This window comes from Mesocricetus auratus, unplaced genomic scaffold (assembly GCF_017639785.1).
Source record: "Mesocricetus auratus isolate SY011 unplaced genomic scaffold, BCM_Maur_2.0 Super-Scaffold_100001, whole genome shotgun sequence".
Lineage (NCBI taxonomy): Eukaryota > Metazoa > Chordata > Mammalia > Rodentia > Cricetidae > Mesocricetus > Mesocricetus auratus.
The window spans coordinates 3,126,499-3,142,220 of record NW_024429187.1 but is presented as its reverse complement, the minus strand read 5'-3'; the positions used below and the strand labels follow the sequence as shown (position 1 = coordinate 3,142,220).

Genomic DNA, 15,722 nt, shown 5'->3' with positions numbered 1-15,722 from the left:
TTTTGTCTGGAATATCTCAATCCATATATAGTGATTGAGAGTTTTGCTGGATATAGTAGTCTGGGCTGGAATCTGTGATCTCTTAGAGTTGGTAGAATGTATATCCAGGACCTTCCGACTTTCAGAGTTTCCATGAAGAAGTCAGGTGTAATTCTGATAGGTTTGTCTTTATATGTTACTTGACCTTTTTCCTTAGCTGCTCCTATTATTCTTTCTTTATTCTCTCTCTCTCTCTTTCTCTCTCTCTCTCTCTCTCTCTCTCTCTCTCTCTCTCTCTGTGTGTGTGTGTGGTGTTCTGATTATTATGTGGTGATGGAACTTTTGTTTTTGGCCCACTCTATTTGGTGATCTGTAAACTTGTTGTATTTTCATAGGCATGTCCTTCTTCAGGTTGAGAAAGTTTTCTTCTATGATTTTGTTGAATATGTTTTCTGCACCATTGAGCTGGGTTTCTTTGCCTTCTTCTATACCTATTATTCTTAGGTTTGGTCTTTTCATGGTGTCCCATATTTCCTGGATATTTTGTGTTAAGGATTTGTTGAATTTAAGATTTTCTTTGGTTGATGAATCTATTTCCTCTAGTTTATCTTCAGTGCCTGAGATTCTGTCTTCTATCTCTTGTATTCTGTTTGTTATGCTTGCATCTGTAGTTCCTGATCATTTACTAAGCTTTTCTATTTCCAGTATTCCCTCAGTTTGTGTTTTCTTTATTGTCTCTATTTCAGTTTTCAGGTCTCTGAACTGTTTGAATTGTTTCCTTTATCTGTTTGATTGTTTTTTTTTCTTGGCTTTCCTTGCTTTCTTTAAGAGATCTGTTGATTTCTTGAATTTTTTGGTTTGTTTTTTCTTCTATTTCCTTAAGGGATTTTCTCATATCTTCTTTGATGGCCTCTATCATTTTCATGAGGTTGTTTTGAAGGCCATCCTCTTCTGTTTCATCTGTTTTGGGATGTTTAGGTCTTGCTGTAGAGTTCCTAGACTCTGATGGTGTTATATTGGTTTTTCTGTTGTTGAATGTGTTTTTATATTGTCGTTTTCCCATCCCTTCTTCCAGTGGGAGCACATAGGGTCTCTTCCTCTCCTGGTGAGTATGGGTCTAAGGTTTTCTTCTGGTGTGTTCAAGCAGGTCCAATACTCTGATGGGTCTCACAATGGGTGCAGGTGGGTCTGAAGCATTCTATGCTGGGGTAGGCCCACAAATATCCAAGGAGGGGGATGTAGGGAGTTGGGGCCCCAAGCAGAGCCCATACTCACTTCAAGCAGAGGGCAGAGGGTCAGGCAACATGTTTTAAAAAGGTGGAATTTATGAGGAAAATAAAGTGGCATTGTTAATAAGCTGGGGACACCAAGGTCCAGAGAGTGACCTTGACTTGTTAGTATCCACATAAGGATGCTCAGTCAGTATCTGTGTGTCCTGCTGGTTATCACAGATGCTCACCATTGTGCTTCATGGATATGGAACTCAGGATGAGTGTCAAGAGCACTCAAGTCTCCTATGCATGATCACCCCAGGACTCATGGTGAGGGACCGGGTACCATCAGCCATGAACGCTACAGGACTCATGATGGAGGGGGTACCATCAACCATGAGCACCCCAGGACTCATGGGTGAGGGACAGGGCACCATAGGCCATGAGCACCCCAGGACTCATGGTGAGGGTACCATCGGCCATGATTTGCAGACCAGAAAGTTCTTTCCTGATGCTGTTTGTCAATTAGAGAAATGTGGTTTCAGAAAATAATAATACTTATTAATTTAGAAAAAACTCTGTAACCTGCTTATATGTTTGTGCTTTGTGCTTGTGAGCAGACAAAAGATTTTTCAGTTGTTACATCAAAGTGGCTGAGTTCTCAGGAGACAGGGGACCACGGGGGAGAAGGGATCTATCAGTCCCGCCTTTCACAAACACACAGGACACGGAAGGAAACTGTGGTGTTCAGTTATGGTCACCAGGTGGCGCTACACACACGCTATCAAGTCAATCATTGTAGGCCTTGGGGTTTTTTAGTTACCAAAGCAAGGGCTGGGAACTGGGGGGTGGGGTGGGATGACGGACGACGACTCCACAGGTCCTGAGCTTCAGTGCAGAAAAGCAGAGCTGAAAGGAGGTAGGAAAACCCCAAAAGAGCTTGCGCGGTGCAGTTGTGCTGCGGGTAATCCTTTAGCGAGTGGAGACTCAGGGGTCCAGCACAAGGAAGCTCTGACATTCCAGACCCAAACTCCTCCAGGGTTGGCCTGTCACTTGTGTGAATCCTGTTTCCACCTGACTACTCTGTCTAGGGAGAAAATCAATTTCTCTCTCTCTCTCTCTCTCTCTCTCTCTCTCTCTCTCTCTCTCTCTCTCTCCCTCTCTCTCTCTCTGTGTGTCTGTCTGTCTGTCTCTCTCTGTCTCTCTGTCTCTGTCTCTCTCTCCCTCTCTCTCTGTATCTCTGTCTCTCTGTTTCTCGCTGTGTATGTGTCTCTGTCTGTCTCTCTGTCTCTGTCTCTCTGTGTCTCTGTATCTCTCTCTCTCTGTGTGTCTCTGTCTGTCTGTCTGTCTGTCTGTCTGTCTGTCTGTCTGTCTGTCTCTCTCTCTCTCTCTCTGTCTCTCTCTCTCCCAGAGACAGTCTGGAGCTTTTGAAGGAGGGGTTAGTCAAGGCCATGGCCCAGTAGTGCCTTTGGGGAAGACCCTGGGACACCTAGTCTCATCCATCCCTCCAAAGGAAACGTGTGTAGGCGAAGCCATGCGGCTCCACATCCTGAGTCTTCGGGTCTATTTGGCAAATTTGCTCTGAAGAGGCGAGAACCCAAACCCCATGCTTCCATCCACAGAGCCATTTCTTGGTACCACAAGAAACAACTGAGTATTGGCTGTCTGCCACTCTGATTGTGGGCCAGGGTCCACTGCACTCCGGTGACCACCGGCGGGCGGCACGATGCAGGCGGCTGCTGTGGTTGCCAGTCCCGAGTATGCATTAGTGGCTGGGCCGGACTCCCGAAGTTTCTGATGCAGATGCTACCGGCCTGGAGACCACACTTTGATGATCCGTTTACTCAGGGCAGAGTGCTGGTGGGGCGGATCTGCAGCAGAAGAAAGCTGACGGTAGCGGTTTGGCGGGGTTTTCTTCCTTGGGGGTTGTTCATTCCAGGGCTGCAGGTCCCTTCGAAGTGCTTGTCTTCTGCGGATGCTGTAAACCGTTCTTTCTATATCAGCGCGTGCGGCCCTAGCAGTGCAGTGGAATGGACACATGCTGACTCTGGCGCCTGATTTAATGCCTTTTCCGTATTGGAAGCCTTAAAGGCTCCCTTGCTGTGCGCACCTGAAATCCCAGCGCTCGAGCCTTGGAGGCAGCAGGATGGTGAACATGAACCGAGCCTGGCCTGGCCACTGAGACGCTGTCACAAGCAAACGAGGCAGTTAGCGAGGTGATTCTGGGCTGAACAATCAATTCTAGCTCCCGCTGTCCCCCCACCCTTCCATTTACTGACTCTTTATTTAGGGACAAGCTCTTACACAGCCCAGGTCTGGAAATGGTTATTTAGCTGAGGGTGACTTTACACTTTTGATCCTCCTGCCCCCACCTCTTGAGTGGTGGGCTCGCCGGTGCGCACCACCAGTTTATGGGGTGCTGGGGACCAAGCTCAAGGCTCTGTGGATGCCTGTCAAACACTCTACCAACTCCAGCCCCAGCCCCCTTTCTCACATGGTGATTGTATCTGTAATCTATCTGCGAACCCCTATTTATCCTTGGAGATCTAGTTCAAATAACCACGAGAAGCTGGTCTCCCTCCCACTCCTGACAATTAATTGCTGCGTTGTCCTGTCTCTGGAAGCATGTTGGACGTGCTGAGCTGTCACCTCTACCTCACTGGGCCGTGGTTATTGATGTTCCTGCCTTCCCTTCACATAGGGTGGCCCCGCTTTCATGACTCTGTGACAGGCTACGTCCTGGAGAAGGGGGTGCGGTGAAGCATGCGTGAGACTCTGAGTAAGGAAGTTTATTCAGCGCAGTAATGAGCAGCAGAACAAACGTCCACTCAGTGGAGCAGACTCCAGGGGGTACTTTTTTCTTCCCACCTACTGCTATCAGGGTTATGCACGCACTGCAGCTTGTCTTTCAAGAACCTGTCCCCATCTCCCCCTCCAGACACACAATCCGCAGCTGTACTCATGCGTGGGCTGTCATTACTTGCACACACACAGCCATAACTTTCCTTACTATTCCCACACAATGCCCTCCTCACCCTCGCTTGACCGGCTAACAGCCATGACCGAGAGAAAGCTGAGCGCTTTCTCTTTGTGTTCTTGTAGCATTTTGCATGCACATGTGTGGTTTGACTGTGCCTCTAAAAGTTTGGGTGTTGAAAACACACAGGTTTGTGTGGCTGGTGTTTTGAGGTGGGCTTCAGTGATAACTGGGAATAGTTGGGGCTATAGAGGTGGGAAGCCCCTCTGTGGGGTCAGTGACTTCATAAGACGAGAGACAGAGATGCCAGCTAGCGGGTGGCCTCCACTTCATCACATGACAGTCTTCATGGTGTCAATGCAGCATGAAGGCTCTTACTAGATGGTGTCACTGACTTCCCAGTCTGCACCACACACCAGATAAACTTCCATTTGTTATAAACTACCTGGCCTCGAGGACTGTGTTAAAGAAACAGAACACAGGTTGAGACAATATCTTTACCAGAAGGTGGAAATCATTCAACCTTGTTTATATAACCCTTGCACACACAGTAGATGCTTGGGAAGTGTTGAGCGGAGACAAGCATTTGCACACCCGATCTCTACCATTCACACAGAGGACACATTCCTGTGGTTCACGTCTCTGATGCCATAGCTGTGTCTCTCACGACACATGGTGATTCTTCACCTGTATCCAGGGTTAGTTATGGCTTTGGAATGGAGGGGCACATTTTCCTGGGGGAAATCAGAACCTAAGTGGAGGGAGACAGCAGAGTTAGATTCCCACCTGCCACCTGGATTCTACTGTGATGGTCTCAGGTAGAGAGACTGGAGTCTACGTCGTGTGGTGAGAGCTTTTAAAATTATTTCCAGATGGCTCACAGTAATCTTGTCATTTAGTTATTGTGTCCTTAGGTTATGGGTAACCATAACAGGATCAGTGATTTGCTTAAAATTATATGAATTCAAGGAGCAAAGCTACATTACTTTCTCATTGTTTTCTATGGCTCTTTCCCCAGCTTGGGCTTAGCAATGCTTTTACATTTCATTTCACTTTGTATGTATTTAAGTCTTGCTTGCATGACATATGTCTGTGTACCATGTACATTCCTGGCACCCACAGACGTCAGAAGAGGGTGTTGGATTTGTTGGAACTGGAGTTACTACAAACGCTGGTGGAGATAATACACCCAGATAGATAATACATCTATCTCCATCCCTGGGTCCCCACAGATATCACAGGAAAGTCATGCTTTAATTGTCTTTTACCTGCTGAAAACCTCTGCAAATCCTAATTTTACAGTTGCTTAATCCCCATGTCCTGGGTGTAAGCCTGCATTTTAGTACTGCCTAATATCATGTTAGATTTACCAGATATTCAGTTATTTATACTATAATTTCCATGTGGTTCATCCTGATATTTGGTTACTTATACTATAATTTCCGCATGCTGCTTTTTCTGAATAGATTGCCCATCTACTAATTGCTCATGTCTGTGCTTTTTCCTTTAACTTCCTTGTATTACCTTAAAGCCTTTCTCTGCTAATTTGATCAGTGTCCTCTCATTATTCATTTATTTGAGACAGGCTGGCCCTGAACCACTCTATAGTTGAGAATGACCTTGAACTGATACACTACTACATCTGACCTCATCCAAGACTCTTTCTGTTTACTGTTTTGTTTCTTAGTTGTTAGGTGTCCGGTAATTTCTTTATTATGTACTAAACCTCATGGATTTTAAGGCCTTCTTTTAAAGTGCATTGCATTTTTCTTGGTAAGCAGTTAGTCTATTGGTGGGTTAGCTGGGTGAGAGAGTCTTGGACTTTGGCTCTGTTTTGGGCTCAGCACAGCCGCTCTCTAAGGATGGACAAACTAAAGGTGAGGCCCCACAGATCTCTGCTGAGTACTTGAGGGTCGTAGAGTTCTCTCCTGACTCCGTGACCCCCTGTTGAGCACACAGCTCCTAGCGTCTGTTCTCTCCTGACCCAGTGAAGTTTTATCTGCACATGTGCAGCTTTGTTCCCAGATGGAGACAGGGTGTTGCCCCAGGCAGATGCCTGCTCTACGCAGCTCCGTCCTTCCCTGAACTCACCCTACAGCATCAATCCTCGGAGCAGCCCTGACATTCAGTCTCCTTTCTCCCATCCCCGCCGTGGGCTTTGCCTCCCCGTGCTGTGGTTAGAGAGCAGAGGAAGGCTTCTTGTAGGGAGGGCTTTCTTTTTTGAAAGGTTTCAACTCCGTCCATCCGTAGTGGACCACCTAAAACAGCTATGCCATATATGTGGCTTGTTTGACTGTTGATGTCAGAAGAGTGAGTCTGGTGTCCCTTACTCTGTGACAATCAGATGGTACCTTGTCATAGACAGACATTTGTCTATTTTGTAGTTGACGTAAATGAGCTAAGAGTATGCAAACACCACAAGACACATCATAACCTGCTGGGAGGATGCTCAGAGTACCTTCTCTGTTTCAGTCCTGTCCAAAGAAAACATTCATCAACTCTCTCTCTCCCTCCCTCCCTCTCTGCCTCCCTCCCTCCCTCTCTCAATCTCTCTCTCTCTCTCTCTCTCTCTCTCTCTCTCTCTCTCTCTCTCTCTCTGTGTGTGTGTGTGTGTGTGTGTGTGTGTGTGTGTGTGTGTGGTGGTACTGAGGATAAGGCCTAGAACCTCCCATGTGCCAGAGGAGTGTCCCAGAGCACTTCTCCTCACACAGCTTGGACATGCTTTCCTCTTGATATGGGCTGTTGGCTGACAACCCATGCATCCCTTTATTATTCTTGGCATGCTGGAACCATCCCACTAACTTTCTTCTATATTTCTCTTGGAAACAACTTCATAAAAGTCCCTTTATTATCCATTTAACCATGCCAATATAAATCCATCCATCCCTCTCATTTAATTTTAGCATTGCTCTTTTTTTCCCTTTACATTTCCAGCACGCTCTAGAATTTTGCATCCAATTTCTCTATGTTTTTTCTTCAACAAAAACTTTACGAATGTATTATCATTGTGCTTGTGTGCACGCACGTGCCATGGTAGGCATGTGGAATTCAGATGACACCTTTGCGGGGCCACTTTTCCCCTTCCACCTTTATGTGGCATTGTATGACACACAATTCCTGGGAAGAATGACAGGCTAAAGTAAAAATATTATCTGAGTTCAGCATGGTGAACCAATAAGTTTATTGGGATTACTTACAGAGGCACAGCTAAAAGGTTACTAAAGAGCAGAATTGACTTGAAGATAGCCACATTACCAAAAGATCACCCCAGCAAAGGTGACAGCCACAAGATCTGGAAGCCTGTGTCATACTGCACAACCTACAGGCAGCTTACAGGTTGGAATGCCTCTTCCAGGCAGTTCAGCTCGTCTGACAGTGCTGCTCAACAGTCCTCATGCCTATGTATGTGTAGAGAGAGAAAAGCCTAGTGAATTTTGTCAGTTTCAGGGACTTCCTGAAGCTGTTAAACTGTTTACTTCCTGAGCTTTCAGGAGCTTTCGTTGGGATGTTATGTGCGTCCTCCCTTTATAACATCCTGGGTCTTAAGGAGTCTTCCTTAGAGCTTCCCTCAAGATGGAGTGTTTTATCTTCGAGGAAATGGATATAAGACACATGGATTCTAGGGACTGACTTCAGGTCATCAAGATTGCATAATAAATGGTAAATGCCTTTACCCACCAAGTCATTATCCTCCCTACAATCTGTCCTTTTTCTTCAAAAAATTCTTTCATTACATATATTTGGTTGTGTGTGTGAGTGTGTGTATGTGCGTATGAGTGTATGTATGTGTGTATGAGTGTGTGTGCATGTGTGTGTATGTGTGTATGAGTGAGTGTATGAGTGAGTGTGTGTATATATGAGTGTGTGTGTATGAGTGAGTGTGTGTATGGGTGTGTGTATGAGTAAGTGTGTGTATTGAGTGTGTGTATGAGTGTGTATATGTATGAGTGTGTGAGTGTGTGTGCATGTGTGTGTATGTGTGTATGAGTGAGTGTGTGTATGTGTGTATGTATGAGTGTGTTCATGTATGAGTGTGTGTGTGAGTGTATGAGTAAGTGTGTGTATTGAGTGTGTGTATGTATGAGTGTGTTCATGTATGAGTGTGTGTGTATGTATGTGTGTATGTGTGTATGTATGAGTGTGTGTGAGAGAGAGACAGCGCGCATACAGAGGTCAGGGGACGACTTGCAGAAGTCAGTTCTCTTCTTCTACCACCACGTGGGTCCTGGGAATTGAACTCAGTCACTAGGGCATCTTTACTAACCCTGCCCGTTTCCTTCTTTATTATTTATTTATTTATTGAGACAGGGTCTTACCATGTAGACCTTGCCTAGAACTCAAAGAATTCTAGCTGCTTCTGCCTCCTGAGTGCTGGTATTAAATGTGTGCACCGTTACACCTGGCTTCATTTATGTCTTTATGCAACCATAAAGAGACTAGAAGCCTCTCTGGGGTTCTTTACATTTCATAATTCCTTTCTCTTTTGTTCTTTTTAATTTTTGAGACAGGGTTTCATGTAGCCCAATCTGGCCTTTACCTCCAACTCCTGATCTTCCTGTCTCTACTTCCTAAGTACTAGCTATTACAGGCATGGGCACCACACCCAGCTTAAGTCCCACCGTTTCTGTCCAGTTTCTCCATCTGGATTGCCCTGTTTATTGCTTCCAGTTGAGGGTTGCTATTCTCTTCAGGGCCCGCCCCCAGCTCTTCATCACTGCCTAACCTGTGAGAGAGACGCTGTCTGCCCTGGAGGGTCAGAGGCCTGGTCTCTTTTCGGTTCTCCTTTTTGTTTCAGCCTCTTCTTGTGTGACAGGAATGCACCCCTGGTGTCAAACACCCCCTCCATCTCCGCAACCCCCAACCTCCCATCTTTGTGAGGTGGCTTTTGGCTACTGTCTTCAAAAACAAGAGTGTTGCATCACTCCTATTCTGTCATAACCACTGTCCTCTTCTGTACACAAACAGTGTCAGTCCCCTGCCTCAGCTTCCATTTTGGCAGGTAACTATGGGCTTGTGTGCCAACAAACACCTTCAGGCCCGGCCGTGCTCTTGCCATCTGGGTTAACTGGTTGATCGGGAAGCTTTTCTTCCTTCTTCTGTTTGTTATTTCCCCCATCTGGAAATCTTCCTCTTCCTCCTCAACCCACCCCTTCTTGAACTTTTGGGAAAATGAGACATGTTTTTTATCCATGCTTTTGTTTTCCAGGCTCCTTTTGGGGACCTGTAGGTTTTTCTCTTCTTTTCCTTCGTTTCTCTCCTTCCTTCTTTCTTTTTTTAATTAGAATTTATTTCTTTTGTGTGTATGTGTACACTCATGTGGATGCATGTGCCGTGGTGTGGGAGTGGAGGTCAGAGGACAGCTTGTGTGATTTGGTTCTCACCGTGTGGTTCTGAGGACCAAACTCAGTTCATCAGGCTCAGTGGCAACCATGCCTACTCACTGAACCATTTCCCCCAGCCATTCATCACCCTCATCACCGTCATCACCATCAACAACATCTTTAGTAACAGCGAGACAGTTTCTTTTTTTTGGTTTTACGAGACAGGGTTTCTCTGTTTTGGAGGCTGTCGGTCCAGCCTGGCCTCGAACTCACAGCGAGACAGTTTCTTACTTTTTCTTTTAAAAAGCATAATATTTTATTAATTATTAATTCTTTGAGAATTTTTTACAATATATTTGAACCTATTCATTCCTCCCCATTCCCCTCCCAGATCCATCCTCTACCTCCCTACTCACTTCCGGACTTCATGTACTTTTAAAAAATAACACCCTGAGCCGGGGGTTGGTGGCGCATGCCTTTAATCCCAGCACTCAGGAGGCAGAGGCAGGTGGATCTCTGTGAGTTCGAGGCCAGCCTGGTCTACAGAGTGAGTTCCAGGATGGCCTCCAAAGCTACAGAGAAACCCTGTCTCAAAAAACAAACAAACAAACAAACAAACAAAAAACCACCCTGAGTCCAATTCATGCTGCCCATATTCTCATGAGTGTGGTGCCATCCACTGTGGACCTACTCAGAGCCACAGTATCATAAAAAGTGATCACCTCAATAAAAATGCTCAATATACTCACCATCCCATGTAGTAATTGCGTTTGTTACTTTTCTGTTGCTGTGTGTGATAAACTCTCTGACCGAAAGCAACTTAGCGAAGTGTCCAAAGGACGTCCATAATGGCCAGGGAGGCATGGCAAGATGGCAGGAGCAGAAAGTTGGCTGACCCCATCTTTATCTACACACAGGAAGCAGAGAGAACGAACAGGAAGTGAGACAGGCTATACACCCTCAAAACCCATCCCCAGTGACACACTTCCTACATCAAGGCTGCACCTCTTGAAGGTCCCATAACATCCCCAAATAGTATTCAAATACATGATCCTGTAGGGGACATTTAATCATTCAGATCACTGCAGTACGATTTGCTTTCTTTTCTTTTTATTGTGCAGAGAATGCTAACTTTTAAAGAAAACTTCAAGTATATAATACTATATTAACTTGCCAACACACTGTAATACAGATCTCCTGAACTAATTCATTTTGCATAATTAAACTTAGTACCTTTGGACATCTTATCTCCTCTCAGAGCCTGACAACCACTTACCTGCTCTGTTCTCGATCCCACACTGAAGAGAGATCACGCAGTAGTTGTCTTCCTGGCTTATTTCTCTTGCAGTGTCCTCCAGGTCCACCCAAGCTGTTCCAAACGGCAGAGTTTCCCTCCTTAGAAGGCTGGCTACCGCCCCAGCATGTGGGCGTGCGGATCTACTTCTCTCTCTAGCAGATGATGATGGACGTTTAGACTTGCCTCTGATCCTGTGAGTCCCACCCTTTGCAGGTCTTTGTACAGAATACACAAAGTGTAGACAAATAAATACCCCAGACTTTTCCGCCAGCAGGTCAGTTTCATTACTTCCCAGGAAACTCCACAGCAGTCAACCATGATCTTTTTCTACCTAGATGGTTAGTAGAGTACCACACTAAGTCACATTAACTGAATCCTAACATCTTTAGGAACAAGGTCTCTTAAATCTGGCCTGCCTGGGGGAGTCACTGGAAAGTTCCTATGCTACCCTGATCCCCGTTTCCGATAAGACAGATTTCTTTGATAGTCTGAACTAACTTCTCATTTCTAGGTCTACACCTTTGTACTTTGTCCATCCATAGCAAACTGAAACAAGGGTGTGTCCCCCCCTCAAACTGTAGAGAACCTCACACAGTTCCACGTGGGATTACTCCCAGTGCTGGGACAGCTTTGGAGAAGCTTTGACTATATACGGCTCCCTACAGTGTCTGGATAAAGGCTGGAACTTTAATGTGATCAGTTGAGGGACTTCACGTTGTCCAAGGCCTATGAGACTGGTAATTGTTGTCTGTATTCCTCTGGTCACTATTGGTGCTGCGTTTCAAAACCCAAAGGGTCCTATGCAAGGCTGTGTCAGCAGACGTTGGCTGTGGCTCCCAAGAGCAACTTTGGCCAGTTCTGAGGCATTGGCTTCAAGACAATGGGTGCTGTAGAAGCATCTCCTAAGATTCTTATCCAACTGTTTGGGGGCGGGACTGGTCATGCTTCTAGAATCACATAGACAGGGATTCCCAGTCTAGTTCCCCTGCTTTCTAGGAGGATCTATGAAGCTTTTGAGTCTATCATGTCAGCACGAACATAGCAACGCCTATTTCAATGGCTGACTCTCAGAAATTATGGGGCATTTTGTAAGGTATGATTATGACAAAGTGTTTTGTGAATGATAGTCATTTATTTCATTTTCTCTTTCTTCCTGTTGTCTTTACCTCACTTTGTGTATGTGTGAGGGCAGGGCATGGATGGACTCAGGGCATACAATAGACAAGGCAGAGTGTAGAAATAATGAAAAGAAAGACTCAGGGCAGGTGACCCCCCTCCGCCAAGACGTAACGTAAGACACAGAGAGATGGAAATATAGATAGATAGATAGATAGATAGATAGATAGTATATATAAAGAGGGAAAGAAATCCATATGGTGGGGGAGGGTTCTCGTTCCCATTTTGTGGGAGGATAGGTGTCAGGACAGGTTTTACTGTAGGAGTTGGGGAGGGAATGCTGTTTAGGGTTCCTTGACTGGTGTGCTCTCTTTTGGAAGGGCCAGGACAGTATTAAGATAATGCTGTGTGCTATGCTCCAAAGGTCCGGGACCTGGACTTAGGGACAGAGTGAGAGGACATGCAGAGGGGACCCTGCTCTACTTACTGACTTTGCTTAGGAGGAGGCCCTGTCTCCTGCCCTGTGTTGAACATACTCAATTAGTCACCCAGCTGAGAACAGGAGCCTGCCTGGAAGGCACCTGAAGGTTGAGCTTGTGAGCCACAGGTATGCGAGTGTCAACGGTAAACCTGCATGGGATCCAGAGGAGAGCTGAGGTTCTAGCTGCAGCCTCACTCTGGGCTCGTGTGCGGTAATGGCACATCCGGGAACGAACTTTGTGTGACCGGGTTATCTCCTACCATCTCATTCAGGACATATTTCCCAACCTCTCTGAGTTCTAGGCTCGTTAACACTCCTAAAAATCTATCAGCCACACTTCTACCATCTGCTCTTTGCAATCATTTAAGTTCTATGCACATCCACATGATTTTGTGAATTTCTTATTACTTTGAAGCCCACGTATTTTTGTGGTTACAGATGAGGAACATAGCTTCTAATAGTGTTGAATCTGTGATCCAGGAAGTACTAGGATCCATGGTTTCTGTCTCCCCCAGAAGGGAGTCGGGCAGTTCCAGGGGGGTGGGTGGGATTGTCTCAACCAGGTGAACATGTTCTAAAAAGGAAGGGACACCAGAGCTGGCAGCAAGGCTTCTGCGTGTCAGCCGTTGGGGAGGAGAGTCAGGCTCAGAATGGAGTCTTTCATGAATTACTGCTTGGCTCTATTCCCAGAATGCCCGCCCGCTAAGGTGAAATTGCCCAAGGGAAGAGGCCCTGGTTGATCCACAAATCCCCTAGCTACTCTCTCAACAAATGGGCAGGGCTAGACAACAGGGACGTCTAAGGAACCACGGGCAGGAGGTTTTCTTCTCCTTAGCACAGCGGCAGGTCACGCCATTAGGAAGGACTGGCAGGGAACCAGGGAAGGGCCGTGGAAGCCAGAGAAAGGCAGCAAGATCCCATTTTTACCCACCTTGTTACTAAATCCGGAAATGGTCTGAATGCAGCCCGATCCAGACGAATACATGCTTCTGGAGACCATCCACTTGAGCATGACACTGATCAAGGGGCGAGTTTTTCATGCAAAGAAGGGATTCTGACTTCCAAAGAGAGCCAGGGCCTGATTGGCCAGTGTCAGGTCCTCTAAACAAATGAGGGATTCAAGCTCGCGCACGCACGCTGATTATCTGCTCCTCCTAACCCAGTGGATAGCTGAGCCAAGAGGGAGGCAGCTCATTGGTCAGCTCTGAAAACTAGGACAGGGCAGGCCCTCATTGGCTTCTGTGTGAGTAGAGGGATGTTTGTCGCTAATGCATGTTTAGCTCTAGGATTGTGTGTGAGCCCCGGGTTCCTATTCACGCCCTTATTTTGCTTTACAAAGCAGACACGATCCCTGTGGGATTCCTTCCCCACGTCTGGTAGTTGTAGGGAAAAGGGACCAGTCAAAGAAACACACCCTGAGCAGAGCCAAAGAAACACACTTTGGCCCTGCAACCAGAACTAAAGAAATGTACCCTGACCCTGAAACCAGTGCCAAAGGAACACACTTCTGTTCAGGCCTGGCTAGGGGTGGCTGCTGCCTGAGATCTTCTAGTGAGGCTTTCTCCGGAAAGATGGACAGAAACAGGGAGTCCTCCGGAAGTAGGGGACTGGGCAGTTAAAACTTCACAGTTTGCTTATTTGTCTCGATCACTCACAAGTGTGAGGGCTTTGCAGTTTTTTATGTGTACATATGGGTTCACGTACATACGTGTGCGCACGTGTGTGGAAGCCAGCGGTTGGTAAATGTCTTTCTCAATTCCTTTTCCCACTCACCCCATAAATGAGTAGACCTTATGTATTGTGTCCACAGAAAACATGTAGCTGTATAAAACGGACAGGGAAAGCAGCCACATAGAAACAGCTACAAGGAACAAAGTAGAGCATAGGCAATGGTGAGTGGTCACAGAGCACTTGAGGAGGTGGGGGTCAGTCCCACTGGAAGGGGAACAGCCAAACCGGAGTACTGACTTACGCTTCCTGGTGCCCCACTGGCAGATTTCCCCTCTCTTCAGAGCACAAGGAGCTCCCACTGCTGACCCATCCCCGCATTTCAAAATTGGGAGTCATTTTGAGACAACTAACCTCTTTCATCTAACCTGGAACAATGCAGCTTTTTGGAGAGTTAGCTCTACCTAACCTTTTAGGGGCTCCTCTCTTTTAAAAAAATTATTTTTATTTTCTGTGTGCGGATAGTTTGCCTGCATGTGTGTCTGTGCACCATGTGTACACAGTACTTGAGGAGGCCAGAAGAGGGCGCTGGAGTCCCTGGAACTGGAGTTAGAGACGGTTGTCAGTTGCCATGAGGGTGCTGGGAATTGAACCTGAGTCTTCTGAAAAAGCAGCCAATGCTGTTAACTGCTGAGCCATCTCTCCAGACCCAAAGGGTTCCTCTCTTAAAAAAATACTTTCTCTTTTTCTTTTTCATGTGTATGTGGTGTGTGCGCATATGTATGTTCAGGTATGTGCAGATGTGTATGCATGTGTGTGTGTGTGGAGATCACAGGTGATGTGGAGATTCTGCCTGAATTGTTCTTTCACCTTCTGCTTTGAGGCAGGGTGTCTTAGTCAAACTCAGAGCTTGCTGATACAGGATCCCCCATCTCTCCCTCTGAGCCGGGATAACAGGCCAGCCAAGGTGCACTCCCTCCAGCTTTTGTGTGGGTCTTGGGATCCAAACTCTGGTCCTTCTGCTTGCTGGTCAAATGCTTTACCTGCTGAGGCATCTCTCCAGACCCCTCCTTTCTGGTCTATAAAGACAGAGTCTTCCTAAGTTGCTGAGGCTGGCCTTTGTCTTGCACTCCTCTTGCTTCTGCCTCCTGGGTGCTGGAATTATGCTATGGTGTCCAGATAAATAAGTGTTGAAGATGTTAGCGGCTAAGTCTTAAGATTCAGAGAACCCAGAACATTGCTGGGTTTGTTATTGGTCTTCAGTGAACTAGCTGTAGGAAGAGGAAGAAGTCCACGGATGAAGGACAAAGGAAAGAGAGATTCAGCCTCAGTGACAAAGTCCTTGCCATCTGTCTGTTGCCTCCTTGTGTATCTCCATTCCCTCCCTGTAAAATCTCTTTTGTAACCCTGAATGGCAAGAGAGGACTTTGTGATGTAAGCCCTATTTTTCTCCTTGAGCAGTCTTTCCCAGTAGTCACCTTCCTTGCTGGAACACCGTGACTCTCAGTTTAATTGGCCTTTCTTTTGTAAGTATGAGGGTTGGTCCAGGAGCCCCAGTGATTCTCTGGGATAGATGGTGACCAGGTTCCTTTTGTCCCAGCTCCTGGTTACTATCTGGCTCCTATCACCCTGGTGTGACTGGAGGAAACTGGTCTGGGGCAGGTCAGCCACA

The 15,722-nt window shown here is 46.4% G+C and overlaps 1 long non-coding RNA gene across 2 annotated transcripts; it reads right to left on the bottom strand.

Annotated features, from left to right (window-relative positions):
- Window positions 1–2,539: 2,539 nt before the first annotated feature.
- LOC110341398 lies at window positions 2,540–13,458 on the bottom strand. Of its 2 annotated transcripts, none has more exons than XR_002383330.2 (4): window positions 13,314–13,458; window positions 10,765–11,000; window positions 10,238–10,395; window positions 2,540–3,376 (listed from the first exon to the last, which is right to left on the bottom strand). It is a non-coding gene; the product is annotated as an uncharacterized LOC110341398 (long non-coding RNA). The 2 variants fall into 2 exon arrangements; XR_002383329.2 differs by lacking the exon at window positions 2,540–3,376 and adding an exon at window positions 7,316–7,565.
- Window positions 13,459–15,722: the final 2,264 nt, after the last annotated feature.